Source organism: Dendrobates tinctorius, unplaced genomic scaffold (assembly GCF_039654945.1).
Source record: "Dendrobates tinctorius isolate UK_male_01 unplaced genomic scaffold, ASM3965494v1 ptg000574l, whole genome shotgun sequence".
Classification (NCBI taxonomy): domain Eukaryota; kingdom Metazoa; phylum Chordata; class Amphibia; order Anura; family Dendrobatidae; genus Dendrobates; species Dendrobates tinctorius.
In genome coordinates this window covers 1-23,020 of record NW_027362232.1, presented here as the reverse complement: position 1 = coordinate 23,020, position 23,020 = coordinate 1, and the positions used below count along the sequence as shown (strand labels likewise).

Sequence of the window (23,020 nt, the reverse complement as noted above, 5' to 3'; positions counted from 1 at the left end):
AAGACCTCACATGACTCGGTGGGTCAAAATATGGAAAAATTATAGCTCTCAATATGTGGTGATGCAAAAACTATTTTTACAATAAAAAGCGCCTTTTAGCCTATGACAGCTGCCAAACATAAAAACCGCCATAAATAGTAAATCAAACCCCCCGTTATCACCCCCTTAGTTAGGGAAAAATAATACAATTACAAAAAAATGTATTTATTTCCATTTTCCCATTAGGGTTAGGGCTAGGGCTGAGATTAGGGTTAGGGGTGTGTTGGGGTTAGGGTTGGAGTTAGAATTGGGGGTTTCCACTGTTTGGGCACATCAGGTGCTCTCCAAACGCAACATGGCGTCTGATCTCAATTCTAGCCAATTCTGCATTGAAAAAGTCAAATGGTGCTCCTTCCCTTCCAAGCTCTGCCATGTGCCCAAACAGTGCTTTACCCCCATATATGGGGTATCAGCCTACTCAGGACAAATTGCAAAACAACTTTTGGGGTTCAATTTCTCCTGTTACCCTTAGGAAAATAAAAAAATGGGGGCACAAATATTTTTGTGGAAAAAATATGATTTTTTTATTTTCACACCCGGGCGTTATAAACTTCTGTGAAGCACTGGGGGGTTCAAAGTGCTCACCAGTCACTACACATCTAGATAAGTTCCTTAGGGGGTCTAGATTCCAAAATGGGGTCACTTGTGAGGGGGTTTCCACTGTTTAGGTACATCAGGGGCTCTCCAAAGGCAACATGACACCCGCAGACCATTCAAAGTCTGCATTCCAAAACGTCACTACTTCCCTTCCGAGCCCCGACGTGTGCCCATACAGTAGTTTTCTCCCACATATGGGGTATCAGCGTACTCAGCACAAATTGGACAACAACTTTTGGGGTCCACTTTCTCCTGTTACCCTTGGGAAAATAAAAAAATTGGGGACTAAAAGATCATGTTTGTGGAAAAAATATGATTTTTTTTATTTTCACGCCCGGGCATTATAAACTTCTGTGAAGCCCTTGGGGGTTCAAAGTGCTCACCACACATTTAGATAAGTTTCTTGGGGGGTCTAGTTTCCAAAATGGTGTCATTTGTGGGGGGGTTTCCACTGTTTTGGTACATCAGGGGCTTTCGAAACGAGACATGGTGTCCGATCTCAATTCCAGCCAAAAAAGTCAAATGGCGCTGCTTCCCTTCCAAGCTCTGCCATGCGCCCAAATAGTGGTTTACCCCCACATATGGGGTATCCGCGTACTCAGGAGAAATTGCACAATAATTTTTTGGGTCCAGTTACCCTTGGGAAAATAAAAATTGGGGGTGAAAAGATCATTTTTGTGGAAAAAATATGATTTTTTTTAATTGTACGGCTGTACGTTATAAACTTCTGTGAAGCCCTTGTGGGCTCAAACTTCTCACCACATATCTAAATAAGTTCTTGGGGAGTCTAGTTTCCAAAAAGGGGTCACTTGTGGGGGGTTTCCACTGTTTAGGTACATCAGGGGCTCTCCAAACGTGACATGGCGTCCGATCTGAATTCCAGCCAATTTTGCATTGAAAAAAAATCAAACGGCGCTCCTTCCCTTCTGAGCTCTGCCATGCGCCGAAACAGTGGTTTCCCCCCCCCCCCCACATATCAGGTATCAGCGTACTTAGGACAAATTGCACAATAACTTTTGCAATCCAATTTCTCCTGTTACCCTTGGTAAAATAAAAAAAATTGGACCTGAAGTAATTATTTTGTGAAAAAAGTTAAATGTTATTTTTTTTTTAAACATTCAAAAAATTCCTATAAAGCACCTAAAGGGTTAATAAACTTCTTGAATATGGTTTTGAGCACCTTGAGGGGTGCAGTTTTTAGAATGGTGTCACTTTTAGGTATTTTCTATCATATAGACCCCTCAAAGTGACTTCACATGTGATGTGGTCCGTAAAAATAAAATGGTGTTGTAAAAATGAGAAATCGCTGGTCAACTTTTAACCCTTATAACTTCCTAACAACAAAAAAAATTTGGTTCCAAAATTGTGCTCATGTAAAGTAAACATGTGGGAAATGTTACTTATTAAGTGTTTTGTGTGCCATATCTCTGGGATTTAAGGGCATAAAAATTCAAAGTTGGAAAATTGCAAAATTTTCAAAATTTTCGCCAAATTTCCATTTTTTTCACAAATAAACGCAAGTTATTTGAATGAAATTTTACCACTAACATGAAGTACAATACGTCACGAGAAAACAATGTCAGAATCACCGGGATCCATGGAAGCGTTTCAGAGTTATTACCTCATAAATGGACAGTGGTCAGAACTGTAAAAATTGGCCCGGTCATGAACGTACAAACCACCCTTGGGTGTTAAGGGGTTAAAAATGTCAGCTCGGCGCGCAAAAAAATAAGCCCTCTCTAAACCCGAGATCAAAAAAATGGAGATGCTACGGGTCTCGTAAAATGGCGCAATTTTTCTCTCTTCAAACTCATTGTTTGTTTATTGAAATGTCCATGTATCACACCTTGCCTGTGCTCTCCACTGTATATAAATAAGGTTTCTTCAAATATTTTGTTATATCAGCCTGATGAAGAGACGTAAGCAGTCCCGAAAGCTTGCTTTGTAAGGCTGTGTGCACACGTTGCGGATTCTGCTGCGTTTACGCAGCGATTTTGGCCCTGCGGAAACGCAGCAGTTCCGCTGACATGGTACAGTACCATGTAACCCTATGGCTTTTCAAAACCGCTGTGCTCACGCTGCGTTTTTTTCTGCGCGGTTTTGCTGCGGTTTACAAACCGCAGCATGTCTATTGTTTGGGCGATTTCCGCAGCGGTTTCACACCTTTAACATAGTAGAGGTGTTAAACCGCAGACTAATCTGCAGGAAAACCGCAGGTCACTTTACAGCTGAATCTGCAACGTGTGCACATAGCCTAACATCATTCACTATTTTTTGTTAGCCATTAAAAGGTATCATACCCACAAGATTCCTATTTTGCTTCTCTCACAGAGAGCACTTTATATATTTTTTGTATAGTTGTTAATATACAGACCAGCCCAACAGATTTCTTTTTTTACATTTTTGTATTCTTTTTCAGCCCCTTCGTGGGGTATGGAGGTCACTAGAACTTCATAGGCTGCCATTGGAATCCTCTTCCACTTCTCCATGACATCACGGAGGTGGTGGATGTTGGAGACCTTGCGCTCCTTCACCTTTTGTCTGAGGATGCTCCACAGGGTTTAGATCTGGAGATATGCTTGGCCAGTCACAGCACCTTTACCCTCAGTTTCTCTAGCAATGCAGTGGTCGTCTTGGAGGTGTGTTTGGGATCGTTGTCATGTTGGAATACTGCCCTGCGTCCCAGTTTCAAAGGGGATGGAATCTTGCTTTGCTGCAGTATCTCACAGTACATGTTGGCATTAATGGTTCCTTCAATGAACTGTACCTACCAACAGCTGGCAGCACTCTTGCAGCTCCAAGCCATGACACTACCACCACCATGCTTCACTGTAGGCAAAAATACAAATAGAAACTGGGAAAAGAAAAAGCGCAAGATAAACCTGGTCAGGTTTGTCCTGATGAAGAGGTCCTGCGTGACTTCTAAACGCATTGACTTTTAACCTGTTCTAATAAATGTTTTTATTCTAAGGATATTCCATCTTAGCAGCGCATAAGTGATACCTCCGTTCGTATTTCTTTTATCACTTTAGGCAAGACACACTTGTCTTTGTACTCCACCCTTGGCTTCCGCCACACACTCCCTTTGAACCAAATAAGTTTTTCCTGGTCCCCTCAGACCACTGGACTTGGTTCCAGAAATTCATGTCCATAGTCTGCATGTCTTCAGCAAAGTGTTTGCAAGCTTTCTTGTGCATCGTCTTTAGAAGAGGCTTGTTTCTGGGATGACAGCCATGCAGAAAACATATGAAGTGTTTGGTCTGAGCACTGACAGGCTGACTACCCCAACACTTTAACCTCTGCAGCAAAGCTGGCAGCATTGATACATCTATTTTAAAAAGACAACCTCTGGATATGATGCTGAGCAGGTGCACTCAGCTTCTTTGGTCGACCAGGGCGAGGTCAGTTCTGAGTGGAACCTGACTTCCTAAACTGCAGTATGGTCCTGGCCAGCTCAGGTTCAGGGTTTTGGCAATTGTCTTATAGCCTAGGTTATCTTTATGTAGAGCAACATTTCTTTTCTTCAGATCCTTAGAGAGTTATTTGCCATGAAGTGCCATGTTGAAATTTTGGTGAATGGTATGAAAGAGTGTGAGAGCAATAGCACCAAATTTAATCCACCTGCTCCCCATTCACACCTAAGACCTTGTAACACTATTGAGACCATGACAACAGGGATAAAAAAAAAAGCCTAATTGAGCACAATTAGGCCATTAACACTTAGGGATGTACTCACTTTTGTGATATACTGTAGGTCCTGAGGATAAAGCATCAATATTTTGCAACTAATATGCGCTTTAACGTTATTCTTTGCTATATCTCCACTCTCTGTAGGAAAAGCAGCAGTCCACTTACCATGTGGCAACGGTCCCCTTATCACCTGGCAACAGTCCACATACCATCTGGCTAAAGTTTTCTTACCATCTGGCAACAATTCACTTACTTTCTGGCAACAATCCTCAAGGCTGTCCAACCAATTTTTTTTTTTTTTTTTTTTTTTAAAGAATTTTATACAACCTCACTAAATTTTGTTTTTGGCCTGTATCTTTCGTATTTCTTTAAATTTCACTTAATTTCATGCCCCCTTTTTCAGAGGTGGTCCACTGACACGAAGTGGAATGACTCCGTGGTCTGTAGCTAGTTCTGTGAAGGGCTATCAGTGAGGGTGAAGGATGCCTTAGCCCTGTATGAGACAGTTTCCTTTGAGGCGGCCATATCTCTGGCTATTCGAGTAGACTGCCATCTTCGCCAGAGACATAAAGAGATACCCCAATGTTTGGGAGGTCTGGGGTAAAGGGAAACTTGGTCTGAGGAACCCATGCAGTTGGATGGGGCAACTCGTTCTGGAATGCAGTTTGTTGTTCGACGCAAAAGGGAGTATGTTTTTACTGTGGTAGAAAGGACCATTTATTGGACATGTGTTCTTTTCTATCTCACTGTAAAGAGCCACTGGAAAACTAAGGAGCCTGGGTTGCGGGGAGGTTTTCAGCCCGTGTGTACATATCTCCTCCGTGGGTAGGACACAATTTTTTCTGCCTGCTGAAATCCATCTGGGGAAAAATAAGGTGGATATTTCTGTACAGTGGGGTGGGGTTTAACCTGATCAACGCTAGGTTCATCCAGGACCGGGGCCTCAAACCACATACACAGTCCAGACCTATACCCATAATCGCCATCGACTCCACACCCTTGAGACAGGTATTTTACACAATCTGTCCAGGGATTACATCTACAGGTAGGGGCCATGCACTCAGAAGGTATTGATTGGTTTGTGCCAGACAGTTTGCCCTCTCCTGTGGTTCTTGGACTTCCTTGGCTCACTCTGCACAATCCTTTGTTAGCTTGGCATACTCAGGAGATGGTAAAGTGGAGTGAGTATTGTCAAGGACAGTGCTTGGGCACCCTGCTTGCAAGGGAGGATACCCAGTCTGTGCCGAAATACCTGTTGGACACTGGGGATGTGTCCTCGGAGCAGGGATGCCAAGAACTTACTCCTTCCCTTATGATTGAGCCGTAAATCTTGTTGCTGGGGCCAAGCTGCCAAAGAGCAGACTATATAATATTTCTGGTCCAGAGAGGCAGGCCATGAAGGACTATATTGCGTAAAGTTTGACAGTTTGACAAAAGGTCATATCAGACCATCCTCATACCCCACTGCTGCGGGGTTATTATTTGTAAAGAAGTAAGACGGGGGGGTTAAACCCTTGCCTAGATTTATGCAAACTCAATCAGATCACTGTCCAGGATCCGGATCCGCTTCCTCTCATCCCAGACCTCTATAATCAGTTTGTAGGAGCAAAATGGTTTTCTAAACTGGATCCCAGGGGTGCATATAATCTCATTTGTATTAAAGGGGGATGATTGGAAAACAGCATTCAAAATGCCCGAGGGACACTATGAGAACCTTGAGAAATAGGTTGTTGAGGCTTAGTGGAACACCCCTGCTGCCTGTCCGCTGTTTGTGCCTGTGAATCTCCATCTGAGAATTCTAAGTGAACAGCATGATTCAATCTTTGCCATACATCCCAGTAATAAAGCCACCACAGATCTTCTTACTCAGCGTTTTTGGTGGACAGGGGTACATCAGGATGTCCAGGAGAATATGGCCACCTGCAGTGTCTTGTGTGTGTTTTAAAACCTCTCAATCATCCGTCTGGGTATCTCCAACCACTGGCGATTCCCAATAGACCTTGGACTCATTTATCGGTCAATTTTATCACTGATGTACCCGTGTCGGTAGGTAAAACTGTAATTTTGGTGGTGGTAGACAGATTCAGTAAAATGTCACATTTTATTGCACTACCCGCTTTACCCAATCCCAAGACCTTGGCACAAATTTTCATCAGAGAGATTGTAGAATTACATGGAATCCCTACCTGTATTGTTTCTGACAGTGTGGGGGGGGGGGTGTGTGAAGTTTATTTCCCAATTTTGGAGGGTGTTTCGCACTCGTTTGGGGATTTGTTCTCTTCAGCATTTCACCCGCAGTCTAATGGTCAAACTGAAGGGGTTAACCAAAATCTTGACACTTATTTTAAGTGTTTTGTGTCTGAGAATCAGTTGGATTGGGTTACCTTCTTACCTCTAGCTGAATTTGCAGTAAATAATTGTCATCATGAATCTACTGGTAAGTCAACATTTTTCGGGGCATGTGGGTTCGTTTCATCTGCAGTTCAGCTCCTTTAATAGGAATCGTTCTTCTGGAATACCTGAAAAACGATTTTCATCATCAATTATGTCTGTGTGGCAAGGGGTTCTTGATAATTTGAGGAAGATGGGGTCCAAATACAAGAGAGTGGCTGATCGGAGACGTTTGGTCGGTCTAGACCTGTGTATTGGTGACTTGGTGTGGTTGTCCTCAAGGAACATTAAATTGAAGGCTCCCTCTTGGAAACCGAGTCCCAGGTTCATCAGTCCTTACTTCGAAGATTGTAGCCATCGTCAATCCCTTAGCATTCCGTCTTGCTGCCCACTTTTAGGATCTATGTGTTTCATCGATCTCTACTCAAAAAATATCTTGTGTCCTCTCTACCATCACTGCTACCGCCATCTACAGTCATTGTGGATGGAAATTTGGAATATAAAATAGCCTAAGGCTATGGGCCCACGTAGCGTTTTAAAACGCACAATGAAAACCGGACTCCTTCCCAGAAATCGCGCGTTTTTTCCGTGCGATTTCACCGCAATTCTGTTCGCGATTTTGCCGCGATTTTCTCAAGCACTTTCCAAGCGATTTGAAGCATCGCTTGGAAAGTGATTGACAGGTTGGTGACACTTGTCAAACAGTGTTTGACAAGTGTGACCAGCTTTTTACTATTGAGGCCGCCTATGCGGCCTCAATAGTAAAAGATAAAATGTTAAAAATGATAAAAAAAAAAAAAAATAAAAAAAAAATCAGGGTATATTTACCTTCTGACGTCCCGCGCTGCCATCCCGGGCCTCAGCGTTCCCAGCGATGCCTTGCGAGACCTGTTATGACGTTGGTCTCGCGTTACTATAGCGATCTCGCGAGACCGCTAGAGTCACGCGAGACTACGTCATCACAGGACCTTGCCGCAAGGCATTACTGGGAACACTGAGGCCCGGGAATGCAGCGCGGGACATCGGAAGGTAAATATACCCCGATTTTTTATTCTTTTTTTTACAGGGGTATGGTACCCAGGGCCTGGAGGACAGTCTCCTCTCCTCCACACCGTGGGTACCAACCGCACATGAGACGCTTAACTTCGCACATGGTGGGCATAGCCACATGCGGGAAGTAAGCGATTCTCATGCATTCCTCTGGGTGCGGAATCGCGACAATTTTGCGATTCCACACAAAAGAATGATCATGCTGCGATTTTTTCCGCGATGCGATTCCGCCACGGAAAAAAGCGCAGCATTAGCACAGCATGTGCGGAATGCCATAGGAATGCATGGGTTGCGTCATATACAAGATTTTTAAACGGTTTCGCGCTGAAAATCGCGGCAAAAACGCACACAGCCTAAATCGTTCATTCTCGCTGAGTTTGTTAGTTGCTTCAGTATCTGGTACACTGGAAGGGATACGGTCCTGAAGAGAGGATGTGGGTACCAGCATCTGACGTCCACAAGGCCAGGCTGATCTGGTCTTTTCACATGGCACACCCTGGTAAATTTGTTTAAATTTAAAAAATACAGCATGGGGACCCCTCTATTCTTGATAACCAGCCTTGCTGAAGATAACACCTGTCAGTTTTGACTGGCTGGTTATCAAAAATGAAAGGGAACCTACGACTTTTTTAAAATTATTTATTTAAAGCACAAGCGTCAGCTGATGAATATGCCCATCAGCCGCGTTTGCTCTGTTATTAGCAGCAGCAGGCATAACATAACAGCTGCGCCCACCCGTTATAAGAGACGCAAGCTTTATACACAGAGGCACAGCCCCCCGAGGAAGCCCACGCGAAACACGCGTCGGGGCTGCTATAGGACACACACTGGCAGCCTTATTATGGGTAAGACATGTATAGCTCTAGTTTTGGTCTTTATTGGGATTGGGTTTGTTACGTTAAATTAATAATGGAGAATACTATTTAGCCCTTTTCCTTTTGCACCTTACATGCATTTTACATGCACTTGGTGCACACTATTTGTGATATAAATCATTAAAGTTTGCTAGTTGCTCCCATGCTGTTACAACAGTGTTGTCTTGGTTCTAGCACACATGAGCTTTTGTAATACGGTTTGTTTCTACCGAGTCTGTTTATTATACAGTATGTTATTTATTTGGATCAATAAATCAATTTTTTACTAAATTGTGGACATAAGTACTCGGTTGTTTCTGTAGGATCTATGCATGTTTGGAGTGTCCAATTGACTATTGTTTTTGTCCTTTGAGATAGGCATGGTTTTCCTAATTGACATATATTGGTATGTATCAGTGGACTTTTTTCATAGGCTGATGGAAGCAGTAGTAATAATAATAATAATTTTATTTCTATAGCGCCAACATATTCCGCAGCACTTTACATTATAGAGGGGACTTCTACAGACAATAGATATTACAGCATAACAATAATCACATAGATCATAACAGTTACCAAGAGGAATGAGGGCCCTGCTCGCAAGCTTACAATCTATAAGGAAAAAGGGGAGACATGAAAGGTGGGTGGTAACAATTGCTTTTATTGTTTGGACCAGCCATAGTGTAAGAATCGGGTGTTCCTGTTGCTGCATGAACCAGTTAACAGTCTAGATATGTAACTGTACAGACACAGAGGGCTATTAAATGCATAAAGTATGTGAGAACATGATGCGAGGAATCTGGTTATGTTAAACAATTTTGAATGAGCCACACAGGGATATTTAGGTTAATGCGTTGAGGTAATAGGCCAGTCTGAACAAATGCGTTTTTAGGGCACGCTTAAAACTGTGGTGATTGGGGATTAATTGTATTAACCTGGGCAGTGCATTCCAAAGAATTGGCGCAGCATGTGAAAAGTCTTGGGAGACGGGAGTGGGAGGTTCTGATTATTGAGGTTGTTAACCTCAGGTCATTAGCAGAACGGAGGGCACGGGTAGGGTGGTAGGCTGAGACGAGGGAGGAGATCTAGGGTGGTGCTGAGCTATGGAGTGCTTTGTGGGTGAGGGTAATAAGTTTATACTGATTTCTGGAGTGGATGGGTAATGAGTAAGGACTGGCACAAGGTAGAGGCATCGGTATAACGATTGGTGAGGAATATGATCCTGAGCTGAAGCATTCAGGACAGATTGGAGAGGGGAGAGTTTGGTAAGAGGGAGACCGATTAGAAGAGAGCTACAATAGTCCAGACGAGAATGAATAAGAGAAACAGTAAGTTTTTGCAGAGTCGGAAGTAAGAAAGGGTCGAATTCTAGAGGTGAAGATAACAAGAGTAAGCCAGTGATTGGATGTGAGGGGTGAATGAAAGCTCGGAATTAAGTATGACCCCAAGACAGCGGGCATGTTGCTGGGGAGTAATGGTGAAACCACACACGGAAATGGCAATGTCGGGTATAGGTAGGTTAGTGGAGGGAGGAAACACGAGTTCTGTTTTTGACAGGTTCGGTTTCAGATAGAGGGAGGACATGATGTTAGAGACAGCGGTAAGACAATCACTGGTGTTTTCCAAAAAGGCAGGCGTAATATCAGGAGACGTGTATAATTGGATGTCATCAGCATAGAGATGGTACTGGAACCCAAATCTACTGATTGATTGACCAATAGGGGCAGTATACAAAGAGAAGAGGACAGGGCCTAGAACTGATCCTTGAGGAACCCCAACAGTAAGGAGAAAATGAGAGGAGGAGGAGCCAGCAAAAGATATAGAATAGTAAAGGAGCGGTCAGAGAGATAGGAGGAGAACCAGGAGAGAACGGTGTCCTTGAGGCCAATGGAACGGAGCATAGTGAGGAGGAGCTGATGATCCACAGTGTCAAATGCTGCTGAGAGATCCAAGGGAATTAGCATGAGTAGAGACCATTAGATTTAGCTGTTAGAAGATCATTAGAGACTTTAGTGAGGGCAGTTTCAGTAGAGTGACTAGAGCAGAAACCTGATTGTAGAAGGTTGAGGAGAGAGTTATCTGAGAGATAGTGGATAAGTCTGGCGTGAAGGGAAGATGAGAGGGAAGATTAGAGACAGGTCTATAGTTAGCGGCACAGTAGTCCCATCATCTGATGTCAGTGTACCTTCGGTTACAGCGGTTGTCTGACCGGTGCTGACTAAAGGCAGTGTTTGTTGCGCCGTCATGCACATGACAGCGCGACAAACACCTGTTGTTTGGGGGGCCGAACCCGAACAGTAACATGAACTTCCTGGTGTAGTCTATGTTCAGTGACCGTGACCGAACAGTAGTTACCGAACTTTCATGTTTGGATTCGCCCATCTCTAGTTAGGATCACATTTATCCGCCGCTCTACGCTAAGCACTAACTTTGAGGCTTCCATCTTACTCTCCAAGTGACGCAAATCAGATGAAACCCCTGAGGGGTCCATTCACTATAATGAGGCAGCCGAATTACTCTGGACTCTGCTTGGCCACTGTTCAGCATAGTCCTTTTCAGACGTGCACAAAACTGTGGCAGACCGCGCTTTTATGCACGCCTAAAAAGACGGACACCGTTGGATCACAGGTTCTATGGTGTCCACAGTGCCTCATTATAGAGATTTACATGGACATCCCGATGTAAGCGCACAGAACAGCACACAGGATAAATGTGAGCCGAGTCTCACTGCAAAGTTTGGGAGATGGAATAAAAAAAGTCAGTAGTAGGTCAAGAATTGGAAAAATTGCAAAAAAAAAAAAAAAGGTGGGGGGGTCTACACAGAGGTTAGGAACCAGATCCTAAATTTCTTTGGGTAACATATTATAAGTGACCTGTGTCTCCATTCATACAAGTAAATGTATAATTACATGAAAACAAAACAATGATCAAATTGTGGTGGACTATACAAACTATTTTGCAAATAAAGAAAGGCTGATTTTTTTCTTTTTTATTTCTTTGAATTTATTGCAAATCAACCAACATCTGAACCATTACAAGTAATGAGGTTGTTTCTACCGAACAATGAACATTCAAATCGTAACAATATGGGTGAAAGCTGCTGAAACTTTTATGAAGCAGCTGTACCTTGAGTAATATGTGGGACCGCAGCCTCAAAACAGTTCCATGAATGTAGTGCTTCACATTTCTTCTCTTATTAGGTGTCCTTGGGAATTGACTTGATATAATTTCAAGGCCTTTTCTCTTCTCCTTTGCTGCAATACAGAAATCTGTTGAAGTTCTTTTGGAATCTCACAGGAGGCAGCCTGCCCAAGAACAGAACAAGAATCTTAGTAGAACTCAAGGTAGTCATGAGAAAAACCATTTACATGGTCTTTGAATTCTAACATTTTACGTATCTCGACAAACATCTGCCCGATGCCTGCACTTAGCCGAAAAGAGAAAATTATAATAAATTTTATTTCTATAGCGCCGACATATTCCGCAGCACTTTACATTATAGAGGGGACTTGTACAGACGATAGACATTACAGCATAAAAATAATCACATAGATCATAACAGATACCAAGAGGAATGAGAAATTAACTTTATTCACCCCGGCAGCATCCGCATTAAGTCACGGGGTGGAGGAAGGCGGCGTTGTTCAGTCACCGCTTTGACAATTGACAATATAGATCAGCGGTTGTAAACGTGCCCGTCCCTGACTGACAGTTGACCCCAATTTATGCCCCAAAATCAGTGAGTAAACAAGCGCCAACGTCGCCCCCATGACTAAAACCGGAACACTGCCAGGGAGAAAAGTTAATTTTCTACCTGCAGCATTCATGTAAGTGTTTATAGTCACCTCTCCATTACTAACCCCCGGGCTTTATGTCCCTGACAATACAAAGGTGACATCAAACCCAATACTATCACCCCACCTGCCACAGCATCAGGGCAAGTGGGAAAAGCAATGGCTAAGTGCCACATTTGGTGCATACTATGGATGTGGCATTTCTCAGGCGGCTGAGAGCAGACGTTTTTAGCCTGAGAGGATGCCAATAACCATGGCCCCTTCCTAGGCTATTAATAATCAGCCTGCAGCTGTCTGCCTAGCCTTTGCTGGTTATTAATTATAGGGGGGCCCTACATCTTTTTGTGGGGGTCCCCGTTTTAACAGACAGCAAAGGCTAAGTATACAGCTGTGAGCTGATATTAATAGCCTGAAAAGCTCTGCGGGTATTACCCCCTCCCCAGACTATAAACATCTGCCCCGATCTGTCTGCTTTCCCACTGCTGGTTACCAACATTTTGGGGGAACCCACAGCATTTTTTGTTCCTGAAAATAATGTATTTATTAATAAAATACATGTACAGTAAGCTATACAGGCAAATCACTGATTATACAGGGTGGGCCACTTATATGGATACACCTAAATAAAATGGGAATGGTTGATGATATCAACTTCCTGTTTGTGGCACATTAGTATATGGGAGGGGGGAAACTTTTCAAGATGGATGGTGACCATGATGGCCATTTTGAAGTCGGCCATTTTGGATCCAACTTTATTTTTTCTAATGGGAAGAGGGTCATATGACATCAAACTTACTGAGAATTTCACAAGAAAAACAATGGTGTGATTGGTTTTAATGTAACTTTATTCTTTCATAAGTTATTTACAAGTTTATGACCACTTATAAAATGTGTTCAAAGTGCTGCCCATTGTGTTGGATTGTCAATGCAACCCTCTTTTCCCACTTTTGACACACTGATGGGGAACGTGCCATCTTCAGTGCATAAAGAGGGCAACACATTATGTAGCAATTTCAGATATCCAGTGACATTGAGGTTTCCACTGATGAAGAATGACCCCACTATCTTTGTACCTTATTTAGCACACCATACCATCAATTATGGTTGTCAAGTCCGAGCATTCCTACATCAACAGTTTCCTGGAAAGTGGAATGATCATCGTGGGCCAGTTGAATGGCCACCAAGGTCTCCCAATCTTACCCCCTTTGACATTTATTTTTGGGGTCATCTGAAGGCAATTGTCTATGCTGTGAAGATACGAGATGTGCAGCATCTGAAACAACGGATAGTGAAAGCCTGTGCTAGCATTTTTTCTGCGGTGTGTCAAGAGTGGGAGATGAGGGTTGCATTGACAATCCAACACAATGTGCAGCACTTTAACACATTTTATAAGTGGTCATAAACTTGTAAATAACTCATGAAAGAATAAAGTCACGTTAACACCAAGCACACCGTTGTTTCTCTTGTGAAATTCTCAATAAGTTTGATGTGTCACATGACTCTCTTCCCATTGAAAAAAATAAAGTTGGATCCCAAATGGCCAATTTCAAAATGGCCACCATGGTCACCACACATCTTGAAAAGTTTCCCCCTCCCATATACTAATGTGCCACAAACAGGAAGTTGATATCACCAACCATTCCCATTTTATTTAGGTGTATCCATATAAATACAAATCCAAAGGAAAAAAAGAGGGAGTCTCCAGCACCAAAATTAGTGAAAAAAAGCTAAAACTCACATTTATTAGGAAGGTTTTAATGAACCAGGATTAGATGATAAAAATCAGCTTACATTTTCTACCCCATATAGTCTGGATTTTATTAACATAAAAAAGCTTTTCTTAAATATATACCTATGTTCAAACAGGATCCAATTCTGAAGGAAATTCTGTCAAATGTTGTGAACGGTTGTAGCTAGAAAATTCACAAATTTGGGCAATTTGCTATCACCAAGTTTGTATATCACCCCTAGAAGCAGTAATATGTGGCTCAGCAAAGTGGGTTCATTTAGGTGTGGTACCTACAGATGTAATCTGTGCAGATATATGGCTAATTGTAAAGAGTTTTCAGATAATAATGGTAAAATTTATAAGATAAAAACATTTATAAACTGTTCAACAACTTATATAGTGTATCTAGCTAGCTGTGAAGCATGCAGCAAATATTATGTTGGTTGTACATCACGTAAGTTAAAGAAACGATTAGCTGAACATATTTCTGCTTCTGCCCCTGTAGAGACTACCGATTGCTATAGCAATAAAAGACCTAGCTCTGGTTTATCAAAACACTTCTCAGAAGTGCATGGAGGTGATTTATCTACGTTGTCCATGAGGGGCATAGAGAGAATTAACAGAGCGGAGCGAGGTGGTGATTGGTTTGCTGCACTATTATCAGCTGAGGCTAAATGGATCCTGCTTCTTGATGCTCGTGCACCGAAAAGTTTAAATTATAGATCAGATTTGCAATATATAATGTAATATGGGTTGTTTTTTTTTTACCAATACTTATTTATTTACGTCTATTGTGATTTATGGTTTATTGCTGTTTTTGCATGTATTCATTTATGTCTGCAAACATATATTTCTTATTTATATGTTAGCTTTGCTTAGTAACATTAATTGCTTAGGTCTGAATAGGGTGGAACTAATTAATTACCTGAAACTGGGTGTTCACTTTGCAGTCTCCTCATGTATTCATTTATTTAATCTTCCTAGTTTTGATAAGATATACCTATGATTAAGGACATGTAATATCTGTCTGAAACGCGAAAGGTAGCCTTGCCTGTCATGGTGGCTTATTAATATGATTTTAAAACCTTCCTAATAAATGTGTTTTATCTTTTTTCACTAATTTTCGTGCTGGAGACCCCCTCTTTTTTCCTTTGGATTTGGATTTATAGCGCCAGTTGAACCGCACTGGACATCTCCTGGCATCAGACCGCTTATGTACTATATCGACACCGATGTACGGTAGGCTGAATATTTTTTCATCTTTTTTTGCTATTACCTCTGGCGGTTTTTTCAAGCCTCCGTGTCAGTGTGCGGTCTTTTGAAAACACCTTTGTATGCAGTTAGATTTTGGATGATTATCCTCTTTCTTCGCTGCATTCTTTCAACATGGATTTAACCACGAAGGTTTTGTTTAATAATGAGGATAGACTTACACTGGATTCTATGTTCTCCAACAAATCTAATTCTGATTATTCAGCTGGTGCAGATTTGGATAATATTTTCTTGGATCTGGAAAAAACTATGCTACAAAAATTGAGGACCTGGTGGGATTCAACTATTTTGCAAAAATATGTTGATAGATCAATGATCCCTAGAGGTCTGAGAATCAGGAAAATACCAACATATCCTTTTCCAGAGTCATTTATGACTGAATTGAATAAAATTCTTACGGATTGTTCATTGCAACTAATGAGACTTCTTATTAAAGAGGAAACTAATAAGATTATTAAGTTGGAAAAATTAATTATGGAATATCATAATTCACTGAAGGATTTTGCTGGGAACCCTGAATTCAGTGCCAAAAATGATAAATTGCTGTATAGAATTAATAAAGAAGAGGAGAAGATTATTAGTATTAAACAATTAAACATAGAAAATTTTCACGTGATTGTATTGATTATGAAACGAATAAAGTTTATAATTGGAAGTCTCCAAGAAAAATTAAACCTATTCTTAAGAGCAAGAAGGGTCAATCTCCAAATAAAACAGTGGAGTTTGTTACAGATCAGTAGACAGCTGGTGATACTACTGATCTCTCAGATGTGGATACTAATCCCCCTACCCCTCCATCTGCTAGAGTGCACAATCTAGGGGTACCGTCAATGTTAAAAAACGGAGATGGCATAGGGCAGGGAAGAGGCACAGGGGGAGAAAAAAAAGATACTCCAAGAGACAGTTACATCGCAGCAGATATTAGACAAAACTTTGTCTGAGGTGTCTAATTACTCTGTTATTAATCTAACAGCAAATATATGTACCGTATTTTTCGGACTATAAGACGCACCAGACCATAAGACGCACCCCAATTTTCAGTAGGAAAATAGGGAAAAAAAAAATAATGTGTCAAATGGGGGTCCGTCTTTCAGTCCGAATTCAGCTTACCTGGGAAGGGATCCAGCACAGGTGGAGAGGAAGTCACAGGGGTCATTCAGTGGTCCAGGATCGTGCGGTGGCGGCTCTGTGCTAGGGCAGGTTGGTTGTGCTGGGGCAGCTGCGCTGGGGTAGGGGCAGCTGTGCTGGGGCAGCTGTGCTGGGGCAGCGGCAGCAGTGCTGGGGCAGCTGTGCTGGGGCAAGGGCAGCAGGGCTGGGACAGCTGTGCTGGGGCAGGGGCAGCGACAGCTGTGCTGGGGCAGGGGCAGCAGGGCTGGGACAGCTGTGGTGGGGCAGGGGTAAGCAGGGCTGGGGCAGGTGGGCTCTGCGGTGGTGGCAGCGGGTGGCGCTCTGCGGTGCGGTGGTGGCAGCGGGCCGTGCTCCACTGCAGGGGCCGCGGCTCCGCCGGCATTTCTTCGCAGCCCGGGGCCCCCGCAGTTCCCTTGCTGGCCGCCGCCATGTTGCGGTGGCCTCCGGGAGCATGGCCGCCGGAAAGATGGCCGCCGGTCCGGGGACGGCGCATGCGCGGGATCAGATCTCGTCCCGAGATCTCGGGGGACGAGATTCAAATCTCGGCAACGAGATCTCGTCCCCCGAGATCTCGGGACAAGATCTGAAGCTGCGCATGCGCCGTCCCCGGACCGGCGGCCATCTTCCCGGCGTCCATGCTCCCGGAGGCCACCGCAACATGGCGGCGGCCAGCAAGGGAACTGTGGGGGCCTCCGGGCTGCGAAGAAATGCCGGTGGAGCCGACGCCCCTGCACCGGAGCACAGCCCGCTGCCACCACTGCACCGCAGAGCGCCGCCCGCTGCCACCAGGTTAGTACCGTGTATTGCGACCATAAGACGCACCCCCCACTTTCCCCCAACATTTTTGGGGAAAAAAGTGCGTCTTAAGGTCGGAAAAATACGGTACTCATACTCAGATTAAAGTGTTGGAGAAAGGAATCAAGTTTGCACCCAGTGTTCGTGCCAATATGTTACAAACTATTAAAGATGTCAATAAGTTTGTCCGCTTGTTAGCAGTGAGAAAACACTTTCATCAAATCTGTGGCGGATTCTGCTACTATGTCAACATCTATTGCTGATCCAGCGTCTGAATTTCCTGTTATTCCACTATCTATGACTTTGACTGAACAGATAGCATCTAAAACCTTGATGGACCTAGATACTAATCAGAAGATTGTAAAATCTATGGAACTAAAACCGATACAAACTCCAAATCCTGACTTTTATTCTGTTTCAGCAAGGGTCCCCATCATGGACAGCTTTCAGGATGTGTTGGAGAAGGAAATAAGAGATATTCTAACTACTGACATAGGAGCTGTAAACAATCTAACAAAAGCTGAATAAAAGGCTTTAAATGATTTATCATGTAATCCTAATGTTGTGATCCGCCCTGCAGATAAAGGGGGCTCTCTAGTTATCTTGGATAATACCTTATATGAGAGAGAAATTCAGAGCATGTTATCAGATTGTAATACTTACAGAAAATTGGACGCTGATCCTACATCAGAAATTAATAGGAAATTAAGATGTTTATTAGGTGAAGGGGAAGCTTTGGGCATTTTTGACAAAAAAATAATTATCTCGTGTCTGAAAACCCTGTGTGTGCTATTTTTCATGGTCTGCCTAAGGTGCATAAAGAGGTATTTCCTCCTGCCTTTCGTCCTATTGTAGATGGCATAGGATCTTGCATAGAGAGACTATCTGCCTGGCTGGATAAGATTTTGCAGCCATTTGTTAAGAGAACAGTGGGTTATATATGAAAGACACGAAACACTTATTACAAACACTGTCAAATATGTCTTGGTCCAAAGATTCGATTTGGGTTACTTGTGATGTTGAAGCCCTATACTCTCATATCCCCCACCATTTAGCTATCAGAGCTCTCACTTTCCATTTGGAACAATATGGGGATTTTGAGGCTTCTCACACTGAGTATATTCTACAGGTTGTAGACTTTCTGCTTAAACATAAGTTGTTTAGTTTTAATAAGCAGTTTTATATTCAGGTGTGTGGTTGCCCTATGGGATCATCTTTTCACCATCTTTGGCGAATTTGTATATGTCATGGTGGGAAGAGACTCATTCATTCGTCATTTAACCCTTTCTGTGACAAAATTTGTTGGTTCGCCAGATACTTAGATGATTTGGTGATTATCTGGCGTACTAGCACACATGATGTACAGATGTCTTGTGTGGATTTTTAAAGATATCTGTATGATAACCCCCTAAATTTGAAATTCAAAGTGGATATTCATAAAAATTCTGCTCCTTTTTTGGATGTTTTTCTACATGGAGATAAGACAGGTTTGATCACCACTGCTTTATATAGAAAACCTCCAAGCGGTAATTCCATATTACATGCTACTAGTTCACACACGGCTAATACCATCTGTAATTTACCTATTGGAGAATTTGTGAGGGCACGTAGATTGTGCTCGACTGAGATTTCCTTTCATTCCGAATGTGGAGTTATATTTGATAGATTGAAACAGAGAGGGTACTCTAATAAATCTCTTAAGAGGGCTTTATTTATTGCTACTAAAAAATCAAGATCAGATTTGTTGAGGGATAATGAACCAGGATTAGATGATAAAAATCAGCTTACATTTTCTACCCCATATAGTCTGGATTTTATTAACATAAAAAAGGCTTTTCTTAAATATATACCTATGTTGGAACAGGATCCAATTCTGAAGGAAATTCTGTCAAATGGTGTGAACGTTGTAGCTAGAAAATCCACAAATTTGGCCAATTTGCTATCACCAAGTTTGTATATCACCCCTAGAAGCAGTAATATGTGGCTCAGCACAGTGGGTTCATTTAGGTGTGGTACCTCCAGATGTAATCTGTGCAGATATATGGCTAATTGTAAAGAGTTTTCGGATAATAATGGTAAAATTTATAAGATAAAAACATTTATAAACTGTTCAACAACTTATGCAGTGTATTTAGCTAGCTGTGAAGCATGCAGCAAATATTATGTTGGTTGTACATCACGTAAGTTAAAGAAACGATTAGCTGAACATATTTCTGCTTCTGCCCCTGTAGAGACTACCGATCGCTATAGCAATAAAAGACCTAGCTCTGGTTTATCAAAACACTTCTCAGAAGTGCATGGAGGTGATTTATCTACGTTGTCCGTGAGGGGCATAGAGAGAATTAACAGAGTGGAGCGAGGTGGTGATTGGTTTGCTGCACTATTATCAGCTGAGGCTAAATGGATCCTGCTTCTTGATGCTCGTGCACCGAAAGGTTTAAATTATAGATCAGATTTGCAATATATAATGTAATATGGGTTGTTTTTTTTTTTGCAATACTCATCTATTTACGTCTATTGTGATTTATGGTTTATTGCTGTTTTTGCATGTAGTCATTTATGTCTGCAAACATATATTTCTTATTTATATGTTAGCTTTGTTTAGTAACATTAATTGCTTAGGTCTGAATAGGGTGGAACTAATTAATTACCTGAAACTGGGTGTTCACTTTGCAGTCTCCTCATGTATTCATTTATTTAAGCTTCCTAGTTTTGATAAGATATACCTATGACTAAGTACATGTAATATCTGTTTGAAACGCGTAAGGTAGCCTTGCATGTCATGGTGGCTTATTAATATGATTTTAAAACCTTCCTAAGAAAATGTGAGTTTTATCTTTTTTTCACTAATTTTGGTGCTGGAGACCCCCTCTTTTTTTCATTGGATTTGGATTTATAGCGCCAGTTGAACCGCACTGGACATCTCCTGACATCAGACCGCTTATGGACTATATGGACACTGATGTACGGTAGGCTGAATATTTTTTCCTCTTTTTTTGCTATCCATATAAATGGCCAACCCTGTATATCTCAATCACAATATGTTTTGGCAGAGCAGCGGGTCACAGGAGGCAGGAGCCAGCTGCTGCGGCTAACTCCTGTGACCGCTGCTAAAGAGAAATTATTATTTACTGCATTCCACTCCCATGGGCGTGGAGGGCAATGAATATTCATTTCTCATTAATGGCATCCTGATATGATTGTCCCCCAGCCCGGTCCTAGTATGCATAGCCCCATCAGAAAACATAAAAAAAAACCCAAACCATTACACTTACCTTCCCAGCGCTCCCTCGCAGCATCCTGCTCCGATACCTGTAAGCAGCGCATGGAAGGGACATAATGCGCTGCATGCAAACCTAAGGGCAGCTGCCAGAATACTCAATGCTCTGCACGCCGGGACTGTGAGCGTAGAGAGCAGCGAGTATTCATTGACAGAGATTGACAGCGGCATTTAACATTCAGAGATTGACAGCGGCATTTAACATTTTAACAGCTGCTAGTAAATCGTGATTCCACCCGTGGCTGTTAAGGGCACATGACAGATGACCAATTCAGCTGTCATGTGCCTGAAAAGGTGCAGGCTCAGCACCAGAGCTGACTTTAAATGGGAGAGGCAACTTATGACATACCAATACATCATGGGTGGTAAAGTGGTTAATATAACTCGTGAATATTTAATGCTCAATCTCGGCCAGCGGCAGTTATAGCACACGGTCCAGTGGGGCACGCCTTACCACGCAACCATCAGCCCTATCCTACATCGTGATTGCTGGGTGCAGACAGGATGTCACGACAGCCCGCTGCCTACTGAATATACCATGCCTGCCATGACAATATGCCTGTGAAAGTGAATCTGTCACTGTATTTGACCTAAGTTTTTAATATCGGCATACAGGCTATAGAATGCTGAAAACAGTCCTCCCTGTATGCTTCAATTCAGATGATTTCTCAACAAAGAATCTGATGAGGCTCCCGGTGAGGACTGCCCCCGATACTGCAGAGGCTGCCGGTGAGGACTGCCCCCGATACTGCAGAGGCTCCCGGTGAGGACTGTCCTCGATACTGCAGAGGCTCCCGGTGAGGACTACCCCCCCCCCCGATACCGCTGAGGCCTGCCCCCCAATACTGCAGAGGCTCCCGGTGAGGACCGCCCCCTATACTGCAGAGGCTCCCGGTGAGGCCTGCCCCCGATACTGCAGAGGCTCCCGATGAGGCCTGCCCCCAATATGGCAGAGGCTGCCAGTGAGGCAACTGAACTTGTTGGAACAAGCTATCAAGGAGAGGAGGGACCAGGCTCTGGATGATAGAATTGGCTTGGTGCAATAAGAAGAGAGTCTTTCAGCAAAAGAAACAAAATTATGTCCAGTGGATCGGTAAGCTAGAACTGAAGATTGGAGATAAGTGGGGTAGAGCCCCATACTATCCCCTATCGATAAAAAAACACAGGTATAATAAAGCTTTTTGATGCAGCCACAAAAGCCTATAGCAGCACACATCAACTGTATGTGGCTATGGAGTAATGTTAATTATTGTATGTTATCATTGTAATTAATAGAAATAATTTTGTAGAGTTATGTGTATGCTAATAAAACATTAATGTAAAACAGGAGAAAGTCACCTTTTGGCGGAAATAGATTCCCCAGTATATTGCATCATTTACTTCGTTCTCACCTTCATAATTCACCAGTAATCCTAACCGACAGGTCCACAGTCCCTTCAAGTCTAAAGTTTGGCTAGAGCCATGATCAGGCATGGTAATGATCGGGTGAATCACTGCAATCACCATCATGACCTGGTAAGAAATATGATTATGTACATTGGATGGACCAGAGACTGGTCAGGGTGCATGGACCAGTAGCAATCTACAAGCAGGGAGTTAGGATTGGAGTATGAGCTTTTACTGTAAATTATGCCAGAAGCAGAGAAAAGCCCCCATTACTTGTGTACTATACAATACTTTGGGACATGTAGAATTATATCACTGCTCCAAATAACATATAAAACTGAAAACATTAAAACTTTGAATTACTAATACTAATAATACCATTACCAGCTGCCATAAAACAACTATTAAGTACCTCCATACTAAGGGTCACATCAGATGTTTTGTGGCAATATCCATTAAGATAACTATCAACCAGCAGTGTATAGTCAGACAGCATAGCATCCAGCATGGCGCAGCGCAGGGCCAGTAGGTGTATCACTTCCAGAGACAGGAGCTTCAGGGTAGTAGTTTGCATTGGACGCTCACACCAAATATTTGGGTTGTCCTGCAGAGAAAGATTTTCCATAATAGAAAAAAAAATAAATTTATGTAATATGCTATTTAAAGAATTTTCATAAATGTATCATCTATTTTTCCTCACTTAGACACTAAGAATGGGGGTCTGACCGCTAGGATTTGTATAAATTTCTAGTCTCTTTACGCTTTTTTTCTTCTGAAAATTCTTCAACATTTAAAAGATAAAGCAACAGCGTCACGATCATATAAGGGTTCAACAAGTCACAAGTTAGGACTGAAAAGGAAAAATGGAATGCGCATATATAGGTATGATATTAAGGAACATGGGGACCAAAATACACCACTGTGCATTATCTTACATGAATTATGAAGTGATAAAGATGGGAATGGTAGCTGTGAGTTAGCTATTTTTTCATAGGAGTTTAGAGTCAGATGTGTA

General features: G+C 42.4%; 1 long non-coding RNA gene across 2 annotated transcripts in view; it reads right to left on the bottom strand.

Annotated features, from left to right (window-relative positions):
* Positions 1-22,994, bottom strand: part of LOC141078560 (uncharacterized) — a 29,646-nt gene extending 6,652 nt beyond the window's left edge. The window contains exons 1-2 of one of the 2 annotated variants that reach the window (XR_012227962.1): positions 22,418-22,629; positions 11,748-11,926 (exon numbers count right to left, since the gene is read on the bottom strand). This is a non-coding gene — a long non-coding RNA (uncharacterized lncRNA). Of the gene's footprint in view, positions 1-11,589; positions 11,927-22,417 lie in introns of those variants that run through there. The other variant, XR_012227961.1, reaches the window with a different exon arrangement.
* Positions 22,995-23,020: the final 26 nt, after the last annotated feature.